Source organism: Talpa europaea (genome assembly GCF_964194135.1).
Source record: "Talpa europaea genome assembly, chromosome: 1".
NCBI lineage: Eukaryota > Metazoa > Chordata > Mammalia > Eulipotyphla > Talpidae > Talpa > Talpa europaea.
In genome coordinates, this window is record NC_140073.1 from 82922153 (window position 1) to 82937668 (window position 15516).

The window sequence follows — 15516 nt, forward strand, 5'->3', positions numbered from 1 at the left end:
AAGATTTAAGATATATTTGCACTGCTATCCATCCATATCCAACTCTCTAAAGCAGATATCTTCACAGGCTCTTTTACTTTGCTTCTATTATGATAGTTCATTGGCAGTAGTTTAGCTGTGAATTATCTGTCAAGAAATGTCTCGTAAAATCAGTTTGTTTTAAGTTCAGAGATTAAAAAATAAGTATATCCTATTGTATTTGTTTTAATCCAGGGAGAGGCAAAACTTTTTTTCCTGTAATGTGTTAAATAGTAAATATTTCAGGCTTTATGGGAGATATCTATCTCCATGACTCAACTTTGATATTTTAGGACAAAGCCACGAAGAAAGAACATAAACAAATGCATACCATATATTAAAATAGACTTCCTTTGCAAAAGCAGTTGGTCCATAGACCATAATATTCTAACCCCATTTTAGAAAGCAAATGATTAGTAATTTGTATGTGGTCCTCTCAAATTCTTTTTCATGCTGTTCTTTTGTCATTGGAATGTGAGAATGAGTTTTGTATTAGATCAATTGGTTTTCGTCCAATTTAAATCTGGTATTTTCAAAAAAATTGAGAACTGCTTATGTACAAAAGGCAGGCTAGAGCTTTCGTTTTCTACAAAGAACTAACTTCATTCTTTAACCTGAGCACTGGAGGTTGGCATTTGTAAAACCAATAGAAAAATTTCTTTAACTATTTTGGGGGGAAAGCCAGGAATAGAAGAAATGGAAGGAAGCAGACGAAGCTAAATAATACTCAGAGCTTAAATATCTATTTATCAGAACACTGCAGAGCACTCCAAAAATAATGATAGCATTTCTTAAAGAAACTGCTTATTAAATAAAAATGAAACTACATCAATTTTGTGGGTAAGAGATTGGATTAAAAGCTAATGTGCATCTTTAAACTAAGAATAAGACAGAAATATTTATTTTATTAATATAGTAAGATTTTCAACAGAGAACATTTGTAGTCTGCAACCCATACTTAAGCCTTAAGTATATAAAATTGTAGGTTTTCCACTCTACATATGAAAATATAAATCATATGATATTACTATTCACTTAGTGTTGCCTTAAATAGAAATAAATGCAAGCTGTTATACTGTGTAATGTGAGGCTCTCTATTAAGTAAAGTACAATATCTGATTTTTGTCAACATAAAATTGTTTTCACCTTGAACATTTATGTATACTTGACATAATAAATTAGAAAAGGACATTCAAAAAGTTCCAACAGAGGTTAAAATTAAAATATTTCTAAAAGTTGTATTTCTGGCTAAAATATAAAAAAGAAAATTCAAATAAATGGATCTGGAAGTGTTTTTTACAGATAGGGTTTATTTCAACCAAGATATATTTGTAAACACCTTCCAAGAGTCCTTTCCATCTCCAGCAATTAGGCAGAAATCTAGTTAAGAGTAAAATGTAGCCCTTATGATGATTTTTCACAATTGATGTCTTTAAAGTAGTAGTACATTTTGCTAGGTTAGCAAGTTACCTTTACAAGCCTTGCACATTATTGATATCCCACTGGGATTTTTAAAACAACCAGTCGCTGCAGACAATAACAGCCTCATCCACTCCTCAGCCCTAGACACCAGCGATAAATGACTTGGCCTGGGAGCATCCCAACAAATCTCTGCTTTAGCCAATGAATGAGATGACACATACAAATATCTAACAAATTCTAAGAACTTTACCTTATTTACTGTGCAACACATATTTACCAATTGCTCGGTCTTTGCTTGTGCCAGATATTTTGGAGGACTAGTTTTTTTAGGTTTCGTTTTAAAGTGAAAATTAAATGATTTGATTGTGATGCCAATATTTTGGTGATGTTTACATAGTATAAAATCTACTTGATTTTTTATCCTTGACTCTTTGTCTCTTTGATTGTCACTTTATCCTGAATTAATAAATGTTTTGAAAGGTTCCATTCTCTCGGTAGAAATCTGATAGCAAACAAAATGCTTAAAAAGCATTTGTTTATGCTTCTCTCATAAGTAATTATAAAATAAAGTGCTAAATGAAATGAATAATGCAGCTTTTCTTCTTCACTTACTTTCCTGATGAAGTCTGTATGTGAAGAAACTGGAGGATCCTTTACTTTCATGTTTTAACCAATCGTTTTCTTTTCCCTGAATTTCTATAGCATTGGATCTGCTACAGAATAGTGAAACCCTAAGCTAAGAATCATGTCTAAGATTTTTTAGCATCTCCCAGAGCATTGCATAATGTCAGTTCCATAGCAAACATTAAGACCTACTCTTTGATTGCCAGTCATCTAAGCATAGTCAGCATTCAGAATCCTGGACTGCTGATGTGCTGCTGGACAAAGATAGATCATCAGTTTAGCAAAATATCAAATCAAAATCAGTATGACTGACACAACTAGGTTAAGTCTAAAATTTTTTATTTGACAAGATTAAATCTCTCTATTCACACTCTTCATGTTCTACAGGATGCATTTAGATGGAAAAGAGCATGTCGCAGCCCCTCCCCCACTCCACTTTTTTCATTTCTTATTCAGAGTTAAATCTAGACTTAAGGGCAGAAGAAAAAACATTCTTTCTCAAACTTTCACTCATAATCTCTTTTCTTCCTCTCCTCCCCAGTAACAATGGCTAAACCTATTTGAAGAATTCCAGTCTGTGATTTCAGGCTTAGTGCCTTTGGTGCCCATCTGATAATTTGGCACGTCCAATTTCCCTTACTCTGCTAACAGAGGACCCTTATTTTGGGGAAGAATGTTACTTCTACATTTGTAGGACTAATTTTCCCTTTCCCTTTACTCTAGAGACTGGTTCATGACCCCAGCCTAGCCAGCCAATGTCCCGGTGATTGGTTAGGGTAAGGGCACATGGGCTCTCTGCCCTGTGAGATTCTGGTCTGGGACTTCTTTTTTATTGAGATTTATTTATTTATTTTATTCATACAAGAACTGGGGTACAGGCCAGAGGTGTGGGAGGGTACGAGGATTCACCGGAGATTGAGTGGGGAACAGAACAGGCAGACTGACTGAAACATACTGCTGAGGGGAGCAGCGGGTGAGACAGGAGAGGTCTACTGCACCATGTGGGTAGCTCCCTGGCTGGCTGGGATTGAACTGGTGCTGCAGAAGCTGCCGACAGCTTCACAGTGCTGTTCTTAACCCCTTGTGCCACCAGGGAGGCCCTGATCTGGGACTTATGCTTGGACCTTTGGGAAAGAGGCTACTTCTTTCTGGTAGGGTTGCTGAAGTATTAGACTGTATGCCTTAATTGGCTTGCCATGGTCTTTGTCATCACATGAAGAGGTTTTCTGAAAAGTAAGTTAACATCAAAGAAAGAAATGAGAGACAGAAAGTCATAGATTTTATATGACTTTGTTTGAACATCTTTTTCATTATAAACAACAAATTCCCTTTCTAGCTGAGGCCTCTTTGATTTGGGTTCTTATTCGCCACTGAGGGTTTTGCCTAGTTCAGTGGATTAAAAAAAAAAAATCTTACAGTTCTCATAAAAATAGCAGTACCTGCATATGAATATTTGTGTGGTTGTGTGTCTCTATTATGTTAAAAGTAACTACCTAGCAGTATGTCGATAGGACAGACTCTTTGCTTAGAAGTTCAGGTTTCATTACATTGCACAGTTTTAGCAAGGCTGTGTTAGATTTAATCTTTCTAGCACATGATGACTGCCATGTTGTGTATAACAATTGCTTGATGCTTGGTTTTAATTTCAAGATAACATGAATAAGTGTCTCATACAATAAAAGAATATGAAATCAGTAGGTTTTTTCCTCATGAAAAGATATTTTATGTGAACATAATTTGTGAGTTAGTAGTTTTGCCTAAATCCATTTATCCTTCAGCACAATACCTCTGCCAGTTCTTATCACTCTGAATGGCTACATGTACTTTAAATGGATCAACATTCTCACCCTCCTGGTGCTACAAGATGATATGAAAAATGTAAATTAGAAGCAGAGCTTGTTTAGTTCCACCTGTGATTAAACACTGGGTGGCATTATACTTTGGTTTTCTATGGGCTGTGTATTTGCAACAAAGCAGGGAATTTAAATGAAAGTAGATAGGTAACACTAAGAGACTGAAGAAATTTCTAGAAGGAGATTCCATGGAATGATGAATATGTAGAGGGGAACTTGGGGAAGCATATTATAAAGAGTTACTAAATTTAGGGGACAGAAGTTATTGCAGTTCTAAAGAGAGACGGTTATCACTAGGTGGTAATATTTGAGCAGTGCTGTCAAATAGACATAAAAAGTGAACAGATACATCATTCCAAATTTTCTCATAGCCTGCTACTAAAAGCTAAAGCAAGTAAGTAAAATTAATTTTAATATGTTTTATTTAGCCCAATACATCCTGCATGTTATTCTTTCAATATATAATCAATGTAAAAATCATTGAGATATTTTACATTCTTTTTTAAAAATCATATTTGGGGCCTCCCCAGTGGCGCAGCGGTTGAGCACTGGGTTGCGAAGCTGCCCGCAGCCTCTGCAGCACCGGTTCCATCCCCGGCTGCTCCCCGGCCACCGGAGGAGGGTCCCACATGGCGCGCAGACCTCTCCTGCTGCCTGCTGCTCCCCTCAGCAGTGTACTTCGGTCCTTCTGCCTGCTCTGCTCCCCGCTCTGGCTCTGGTGAATTCTCTCACCCTCCCGCGCTTCTGACTGTACCCAGTGCTTGTATAAATAAATAAATAAAAAATCTTAAAAAAAATCATATTTGGTTGTCAGTCTCTGGTATATATATATTTTAATTCCAACAAATCACCAACCACATGGTAAGTGTTCAGTTGTCACATGTAGCACCTTCTTTATTGGAGAAAGATGCATTAGAGAGTGGAAGAAAACAAAATTTATCTTAGCTGGTGTCTGAACTTTAGCTCAAAAAGGAGAATGAGAGAGCACTTCTTTACTGGATGTGTTACTGGAGCACAGAGAGATGGAGAAAGTGTTCTGAAGGGGGAGAGTAAAGATATACAGCACAATTGCAAACCTGAGGAAATGAAAAAGTAAAGCAAAATTGGAGAAGAATGCAAAATTAATGAGACCTCAAGAAGAGTAAAATATACTAAGTTTGTTTCTTTTTTTCTTTTTTTTTTTTGGAGTTTGTATCTTTAAAGTCTTCTTTTCTGGCCTTTTATTTTGTTCCTATCTTAAGTTGTGTGCCTAAGTTGTTTTTAAAATTAAGGTCCAGAGGTAGGTTTCTAGAAGACCAGGGACCCAAAACTTTATCATTTTGGGAAATATATATTTTTCCTAGACAGAACCAATAAATATCTATAAATTTTTAGTTTGCTTACTTAAGAAACCCCCTGTGACGGGCAGAACATAAAGCTGTCCAAATTGCTGACCTGGCATAAGGTGGTCAGCACTTTTCTGAGGTTGAGTTCCCCAAAGTAGGTGCTGATTCATTAAGGATGTAACCTAGAAGTTTCAGGTGGGGAACAGGGGGAATGAGACAGGGAAATATCAGAGCCAGCAAAACTATACTCCAGGTACAGTCCTGAGAAATGTAGCTTCAGCCCATCCTCCCTGGGGCCTCTTCAGTGCACTTGCACTTGTCTCCCTCATCATTTGAAGATTGCCCTTGGAGGTGTGAATACAGGGCAATTTGGATTTTCTCAAGGTGCAGCTTCAGTAACCCAAGGGCAGTTCTCTGAAGAGCCTGTGGGGCTGGCAATATGTGAAAAAGGGTCACAAAAACTGGGCCTTCTCTTGGGGCGCAGGCGGTTGAGCACAGTGCTGTGAAGCTGTCCACAGCCTCTGCAGCATGGGTTTGATACGGGCTGGCTGGCGAGAATCCCACATGGTGCAGCAGACCTCCTTTCTCGCCCGCTGCTCCCCCCAGCAGTGTATTTCAGTCAGTCTGCCTGTTCTGCTCCCTACTCTGTCTCTGGTGAATCCTTTCACCCCCTGCACCTTTGGTGTGTACCCCGGTTCTTGTATGCATGAATAAATAAATCATTAAAAAAAAGAATATGCTCGCAATTAAAAAAAAAACAATTGGTGAGGGACACATAGAATAGGTAAAGCATATTCAACATTAACCAATAAACATAGTGCTAGTGATGATAGGTAGGTATGTAGAAGAGAGTGGCAGGTAGTTAATTTATTAAGACATACAGACACAGGGCCTCCCCTGTGACGCAGCGGTTGAGTGCTGGGTTGCAAAGCTGCCCGCGGCCTCTGCAGCGCCAGTTCAATCCCCGGCCACTGGTGAGGGTCCCATATGGCGCTCAGACCTCTCCTGCTGCCCGCTGCTCCCCTCAGCAGTGTACTTCGTCAGTCTGCCTGCTCTGCTCTCCCCTCTGGCTCTGGGGAATTCTCTCACCCTCCCACGTTTCTGACTATACCCAGTGCTTGTATAAATAAATAATCTTAAAAAAAAAAAAAAGACATATGGAAACAGCTCCTTACTGCAGAGTCAAAGTGTGAAAATTATGGATAGGGAAGTGGATAACTGGGTCAGGGTGCCATCTGGTATCAGCAGCAACTCAGCCACAGGTCCCTGTTTTTTGGGCCCATGGCAAGGGCTCGGAGACTTTTCTGCTGCAGCTCCTTGTATTGGAAACATCTCTTGGTTCTCTAAGTTATTAAACGGCAATACGAACAGTGAGTTAGAGTGTCCCTTAATCCTACACACAAAACGTCCTATACCCTTACTCTTTTTTCTGAATTTCCCCCCACCCTTAGTGTCTTCCTGTTCTTGAAAGAATTACCACAATAATAATAACAATGATGATGATAGAAACTTACTGAGTGCTGATTCTGTGTAGGTTGTGGAGCTGAGAATTTTATGTAGATTGCCTAATTTAAATGTCAAACTGCCTTGTAATTCAGAATAGGATTATTATCTTCATTTTATAGCAGAGAAAACTGAAGCTAGGAGTTGAAGTAACAGCACCAGTAATATGAATTCAGGCTCACTGATTCCAGGGTTCATAGACTCCAGTTTTTCTGTACTCTAGTTTTTCCTTAAAATATTGCGTTTCTCAATTGTGTTAAGTCTTATTCCATGTGATGCCATGTGTGAAAATCATTTCTTGTGTTGGTCTGTAGAGATGTCTGTTTCTTCCCCTTTGATGTAACAGTTCTTTTCTTTTAAGGTCTCCTCCCCAACAAGCAGTACAGGTGCAACAGTCTCTGCCAAGCCCCCTCCCCTTCGCAGAAGGTGTTCAGGGCACACAAACTAAGCTGGTTAACAACAAGCTTTTTCCAGATATTTGTTGTGATAATTTGTAGAGAAGATTTTTCTCTTCAAAAAGCAGAGGGCACTATGACCCATATAACTTGGCTCTATGGAAGGAATCATTATTAACATCTTGGAAACAGATGAACCCTAATATAAAGGTTAAAAAGGAAAAGAAAAACAGGGCCTTCCTAGAATCCTGACTTTGTTTAAACACCTCTGGCCAACCGCTTATGGCGGAAACCAACTACATCTAGTTTTGTTACCAATCAATTCTGCCTCTCTCCTAACACATACACACACACATTTTTGTTGTTGTTTAAACTAGCCTGCTGATTTGAAATCTAAATCATATTTAGATTTTCTTTCTTTTACCACTGTCACTAAATATGAATTTCTTGAGGAGAGGGGTGTAGACTCTGGAAGACAAAAGTTGCTCTTCTTGTTTGCACCAAATTGAATAGTTTGGCATCAATACAAAAAAGAAAATACTGATGTTGGGGTGGGCAGAACTATCAAGGCCACTAATGGTGATTCATATTATGTATTGTAGCAGCACCAGGCATATTTCCTTGATAAGCATACTAAACATCCTTATAACAACTGGAACATGCTATTAATAAATATAGAGCATCTTGAACCTATGAATTTGGGGTTTGTTTCCTGATAAGCAAGGTCGTGTTCATTGTCACTGAATGGTTTAAAGAACGCCTCACTTTCCTTGTAATGTGAACAAGAGCATCTTGAACCTATGAATTTGGGGTTTGTTTCCTGATAAGCAAGGTCGTGTTCATTGTCACTGAATGGTTTAAAGAACGCCTCACTTTCCTTGTAATGTGAACAAGCAATACCAACTCCTCCCTCAGGTGCCAGGGGACCTCAGATGAACTGAGGTGGATGGAGTTCTATGCCTTATAGTGACTTGGATTTATGGAATTGAACAACTTTCACTGGAATACAGAGATAAATGGAAGCCATATGGTAGAGAATATGACCCCTTTTTGCCTCCTTAGTGGGCCTAAAGATTGGTAGTTACAACATTCCTGGTTTTTATGCATGCATCTATTGTCAGCATCTCTATTCCTCAGCAAAACCAGACTTTTAGCAATTATAGCTGAACTGCATGTGCTGCCTATTCCATCTGCATCTGGGGACCTTTTCCCTCCAAATTCTCACTCAGTTGTTTAAGTCAAAGGCACTTAGTTCCTCTTGAGTGCCATTCCCATGTCAGATTGAAATAAGCATACTGTTCCAACTCCAGGCAGCATATGGCAAAACAAGGGTCTGATCCAGCTTAGGAAAGGGGGGACAAAGCCAGAGGGGAGGCGCTATAGTTATCTGACTGAGAGTATTTTTCTGGCTTTACTAGTCTATTATTGGAATCGATATATTGGAATTACATTCCCAGGAATGTAACTGTGCTATAGTTTTAGTTTAACACTGAAACTGTGCTGTAGATGAGGAGCATTGTTCATTTATACATGTTTGTGTATTTATAGCCCGATCTGCATTTCAGTGACAGGGCAGAGCACTCTGTGGCATAGTTTACGTGGAGATGTAAAGATAGAGTCAATATGTCATAGCCTACAGAATCACAAGTTTTATAGAAACTCTTCTGGATTGATGCCATTGTCTTAATAAGGACTAGTTAATTGCTACTCTGTACTCACTAAGAGCCAAACTGTGCTGATCATCTCTGAAGCACTTCCTTAAATGTGGTACAGCTCTTGGGATATTTTGTTCCATCTTGGGATCCTTAACTTTAGAAGGACACTTACAATAGAAAGTGAATCTAGAGCAGAATTAATCCAAACTATTTTAGATGAAGTCTGGTAGGAAGAAATACAACAAAAAAATATCAAGGACCACAAAGGGAAGTTTTGTAAAAATCGGGAACTTGTCTTCAGGTATCAGAAGGGCATATGTAGAGAAGGAGTACTTTTTTTTTTTTTTTTTTTTTTTGTCAATGCCACAGGGGAGAGCATAGTGATTAGGTAGTGACATCATGAAAGGCAAATTCCAGCTGACATAGAAAAGAGCCAGTCTGTTGCTGGATTAGTTGACTTTGGGTTGTGGCAGATTTCACCATTACTGAGATGAGATGATCAGCCAGAAACTGAATGACAATTCAGTAGCAATATGGTGTGGCAGTAACAACACAAGGTCTAACCAGTATCTAGTCTCCTTTCTTACCAGCAGGATCTGGGGTCATTGTTTTAGATGAAAAAATGTATTTCCCCTTTTCCCTTGTTGATAAGTGTAATCAATGTATTACAAGGAGAAACCCCTCCATGGGATTTCTGGCAAAGACTTTTTGCCCTTCCTTTTTCTCTTCTGGCTTCATGCCTGGGGTGCAGATGTGTTGGCTGTTGCTCCAGTTGTATTTGGGATGATGGCATGACTTTGAGGATGAAAGAGACACATGTGGAGTGGTGGAACGGAAAGATATAAGCAGCCTCAGTCTCTGATGGCCATATCATTCTGGACTGGCTATCTCTTTTTGTTTGTAACCTGAAAGAAAAATAAACTTCCATCTTTTTATAGCTTTTTGTATTTCCAGTCTCTTTCATGATCAGCCAGTTGCAATTCCTATCAGACACAGGCAGTCAACCACCCAACCTTGTGGCCATTTCAGTTCTAAGCATCCATGGATATAAAAATTCATTACTCCTACTTATTATCTTTATAACCCATTGCAAATAGCAATTAAAGTATTGGAAAGTAGAATGCAAGACTGGTATTGAGATGTTACACTGAAATATTTTTTATCATAAATTGTCCTAGTACCTCAATGACACTGACTCAGGAGCAATTAGTTATTTGCTTCAGGGAAGCCTAGAACAGATATAATTGTTCAACTCTAGTTTCAATTTGGCATTTTGCAGGTTCCAGTGAGAAAGGCTCTATTGAGAAAGAGGAGGGTTTTCTAAATTCCTAACGCATCCTTCTAACAAGAACCGAGCCTGACTGACTCAGATAATAGAGTTTTTATAGAAGCTATAGAATATAAAAAGAGAAGGAGAAGAGTATAATGAAATAGAAGTGCTCTTTTTCTCCACTAATAAAAGGAAGGTCATAAGCTCCCCATGCTATTAGAAGGAACTGTAGAGATGGGAGAGAGTGAATGTGGACTTCAGTGCTCTAGCCTCCTGTTATGCCAAAGCCTCTAAAATAGGGATAAGGCAGAGCTCCAAGATAAATTAAGGACAATCTGAGAACATTATGGATGGTGTTTATTAAAGAAGCCCTCTTTCCTGACAAGCTGCTGAGGTCAAAAGGGCAAGGGAATAGAGAGAAAAACTGGCAGAAGGAGGGGTCCAAAGAGAGTCTTTGGCCATGTGTCTAGCCCTATGGGTACTATGTCTTATCCAGGGGTTCCATGTGCTATAGTGTGGGTATATATGTCGATACTGAAAAGCCTGGTGTACTTATAAGTGATTTCTATCAGCAAAGTGCCAATGTAGGTGTATTATCTGCTCCTTGCATTCAGGTTTCACTTTGATGGGAAAGAAATACCTTGACAGCCAAGAAATAACCTTAACTTTTTAATTGAGTATGCATTGTAAGAGTCTGTTTTTAAACTGGAAGAAATTGGGATACCTTTGTTTAATCTAAGTGTGTGTCAGTGAATCAGTCAAAGTGTGATCAGGGTTTATGAAATTGTGAGAGTAATCTATGCAAGGCTGTTTCCTTCCTGCCAGGTGTCTCACCTGATGTGACTATGCATCAGCTGGACTGGCAGTGGGAAAAAACAGAACATGGATTTGGGAAGAACAAAAATGATTATAAGCTTGAAAAATCAACTAAAACCCACAGGCCCAAAGCAGAACCCACATTTGAAGATCACCATCTCTGATCATGATATGGGTGACATTCAAGGAAAGCTGTTACCTTCACCATAAACACACACACACATAACCATCCCACGACTTGGAGAAGTCAGAGGAGGCTACATGGCAGGAGATGGAACAGGTGGGCCCTGGCTGGTCCCCCACCAACAATGTGAGCTGCAGATCAGTAGTGGCCATTGCAGTTACTGCCACAGTGCTTGACCTCCCAGTATAAAAATGGCTGCCTCTCTGCCTTCTCTCATGAATGCCGCAGACCAGCTCAGCAGCGGCGGGAGATCGAGACAATCTCAGGGTTGAGTGAGAACGAGCAAAAGGTGGTTGAAGGAATTAGGGCGGGGGACAAGAAAGAATGACATACAGACACACTCAAGGGAGAGTGAAAATCTGAGTGTAATTTGCTCAAATCATTACGCATATTTATACATTTTCAAAAGGCATTAGGTCACACAAAATCTATTTTCCCAGCATAACAGTGTTTCTTGTTACCTAGGCATAGAATACAATTTTCTAGCTAATAGTTTACAAGTTGCTAAGCATATGTGGTTACATTTCCTGAAACTGATTTTTACATATATAGAAAAAGTCAGGTAAGAAAATTAATTATGGACAAGTTGCTAAGTTACTACTTATTCAGAAACAATGATTAACTGGTTAATGGTTAAACTGCTTTGTAGGTAATTCCATCAGGCTTGTTTGTAGGCAATGCTCTTAGCAGCCTTGTTTTCAAGCAAAGAAGGGGTTTTTTACTGCAGGCTTATTGCCTAGATTGGGCTTATAGGCTTGTAGGCCTTGTTTGATCTGAACGCCAAAGTTTATTATGATGAAGCCCCTCGGGGACTGCGCCTGTCTTAGGTCGTCAGGAATCACAGACATGAGGCTGGCCAGTGCCTTCTTTAGTCTGCCCCCGATCTTACCCGTCGTTGACTGTCCAGTCCAGCGCACAGGGGAAGAGGGTCTTACGTACTCTATTTGTGAGCATCCACAGTACAGCCACTCTTTATTTCATCCAATTACTGGCGAGCAATGGTGGCGACAGTGGCATTGCCAACCATGGAGGCAGGAGCTGCCACACATGAATATTTGTTTTTCCTCTAATTATAGTCCAGAACCACATAGGCAGCAGTCTATTGGCAAATACAATTACCACTTAACTAAAGTGACATAGTACAAAGGCACCAAAATCCCTTACTTTGTTCCTCTATAATCCTTCTATAAGTGGAACTATCTGATATTTTTTTTTTTACCGTTTGACTTATTTCACTGAGCATAATTCCTTCCAACTCCATCCAAGTGGGGGCAAATGGCATGAGTTTATCTTTTTTGATTGCTGAATAGTATTACATTTTATGTGAAATGTGAGATCTTAACACCTTTATACCCACTATCCAATAAAAAGAAAAGTTGGGAAGAAAAATGGCTGTAGCCTTTGGTAAGTTCTCTTTACTGCAAAAATATAGACTTCTCCCAATTCTGTTCCCTATCCCTGAAGGAGAGAGTAGAGGACAAACTTAGTTAATTAATGACAGTTCTCATTCATAGACTAGCACTCAGACCATGAGGTAATGTTTATTTTAAAGGGATTCTTATAGATTATTCATATTGCCAGGTCCATCCACTTTACTCTTAGGTTTACCTTTTACTTTCTTAAATAGATTGGTAGGGACTTTGGGATTGTACATCCTTATAAGAATAGGAGTGGTTCCAGTAATAAAGAAGACAAATTTCCAGTTTGTCTATAGCTTTCTATAATTAAAATATCATTTCTTGCTTTTGTGGATGTGATACTGTGAATTATAATAGGAAATATGTATTTGGTCTTCATGACTGCTTCTGGCACAGAACTCTGAAAACTGTTGAAATTAGTCTTTTTTTGTGTTAGTGACATGAGCATTGGACCCCACATCTATAAGGATGGGGATGGGTTGAATTAAAGGTTGGACTTTTCAGTCTCATGTCATCCCCCCTTCTGGGGAGGAGAGAGGTACTAGAGATTGAGCCAAATCACCAATGGTCAATGATTTAATCACTGTGATGATGTAATGAAACTTCCATAAAAACCCAAAAGGGAGGATTTCCAGAGAGCTTCTCAGTTGGGGTGCAGGTGGAGATATGGGGAAAGTGAGAGCTTAAAGAAGGCATAGAAGCTCTACATTTCCCCATGCCTTGCACTATGTGTCTCTTCCATCTGGCTATTCTTAAGTTATATCCTTTTGTAATATATAAGTGATGTAGTAAATAAAATATTCCCCTGAGTTCTTTTAGCTATTCTAGCAAATCAGTTGACCCCAAAAAGAAGGTTGAGGGACCCTCTGATTTATAGCCAGTGTGTTAGAAGCACAGGTGACTCCCTGGATTTGGAATTGGACTCTGAAGTAATGTAGGGGAAGGGAAGCAGTCTTGTAAGAATGAAACTTAACCTATGGATTTGACACTATCTTCCCATAAATAGTGTCAGAATTGAGTTGAATTATAGGGCATCCAGCTCGTGTGCAAGAATTCTTTGGTGATCTGGGAAAAACTACCCACTTATTGGATTTGGTGACCAGAATAGCGGGGGACATGGGCAAGGCTCTTTTGCAATATTCCTCAGAGTCTAATACCATGCCAGATAAACACAAAGCACCTCAGTGGACTTGGTTGTTTCATTATCCATGTAATATTCTGTCTGTTCAACCTCTCTAAAATATAAGTTGTTTTAATCATGTACGAGCATGGAAGGTAAAAATCCTCCAGGGATCAGGTGTGTGTGGCTGGGGATGTTCATGATTAAATAGATGTGTTTTGGGTGAGGAAGGGAGAGAGCAGGGATGGCCTTATTTTTCAGCAGCATCCTGCATGAGCTGTGTCATAGCCTTTTAATTGGAGGCATTTCTGCCCTGGACTGGGTGCCCAGCTGGGCCTCTCTCAGCATCACACAGGCTCCTGATGATCAGCCCTCCCTTCCATCTGGCAGCGTGGCCCTGGCTCACTCCACCACCACTTGTCCTTTCTCTTTTGACATAGGTGTTAAGCAGCAGTGAATTTATGGGAAACCGCTCACACACACAGCCTTAGCTATTGCATCCCTTTTTATTCTTTACTGCAAGTTCTGAGGCGGAGTGCTTCACCTTTTTTTTTATAAATTTTTCCTTTGCTGTCACAGGCTCAAACTTTGGTTCTTTAACTCAGACAACTTTCTCTGAGTTTCCTCCTCCTTCTTCCTCAGTTTTTTTCTGTGCTTTGCAAATTGTTACTTGCTCACAGAGAATTATTTCTCTAAGTTACCTTTCCAGCTCGCCTCTCCAAGCTCCCAAAATGGCTAATGAGCACTGGTGCTTGGATTGTAACACTAGACATTTGCCACAGAGCTAATGCGAAATGCATGGCATATGTCCAATATCAGAAAGCAAAGGGCTGTAGCGAGAGGGGAGAAAGGAGATGCTTTCTTTATTCTGTGTGATATGATTACTTAGAGATTTGCTTTAAAAGACATAGCTAAGTTGTAGGAAAAAGCAGCTGCCATTAAGATAAACCTGGAGCTGAACTGAGTCATGGGCATGTGGTTGGTGTCTTGCACGTGGAAATTGTGCTTGGAAATTGATCTGTGATCAAGGAGAACTTTTGAAATTAAAATTCACATATATTAGACGAAGTCAGCTTATTTGCTTGGTTTAGGGAGAATCTGTACTGTTACCTGATTTGTGGGTTTTAGTTTGTCTTCTCTGAAAGACAAAAACTTCAGAAACGGTGGTAGAAGATAGTGACAGGTGTGTGAGCCGCCCTCTACCTTTTATTTGGTCACATTTCAAAGTGGACATGTGCAGAATATTTTCGCATGCACCAGATTCTCTCACCCTTCTTCGCTTTGCTCTCTGAGTCCTCCAGGATGATCAGTGTGGGCACATCAGTAGATCCTTGCTGCCTTCTGATGTTTAGTCGGATTTCACCAGTGTGAAGTCCCCGAGAAAAGACAGTAATAGAAGCAAGAGCTCACAGTATTTCTTTACCTGGCTCTTTCCCTCAGGTGACCTTGAGTTGAATGTGACCTCTTGCTGTGATTCAATTTGCAATTCTCTCTCCCTCCTGGTTGCAGAAACTGGTCTTCCCTATCCCCTACAGATTCAAAAGTAATAATGGTTCAGCTGCTATTACCGCACTGGTGACAGTACCATTCCTTCTGGTTCATCTGTACCTTCAAATTTATAAATAAGCTATTGGTACATATATCCTCCACAATTATCCTATTTTGATTGTCAACTTTTTCCTCTTGGGATCCTGGGAATGACACATATATTACTCAGAAAGTTGAATCTTACAGATAGAAGTTTCATTCACTGGCTAGTTTGGTTAGTGTAATTTTAGAGAGTCTGTATATTATTTCTAAATAATAAATTGTGGCGTTAGAAGGCAGGACCATATAATAGTTAAGAACACAGACTCAAGTGCTGACCTGCTAGTTGTGACTTCTGTAGAGTGTTGGGAAAAGTCACATAAGTA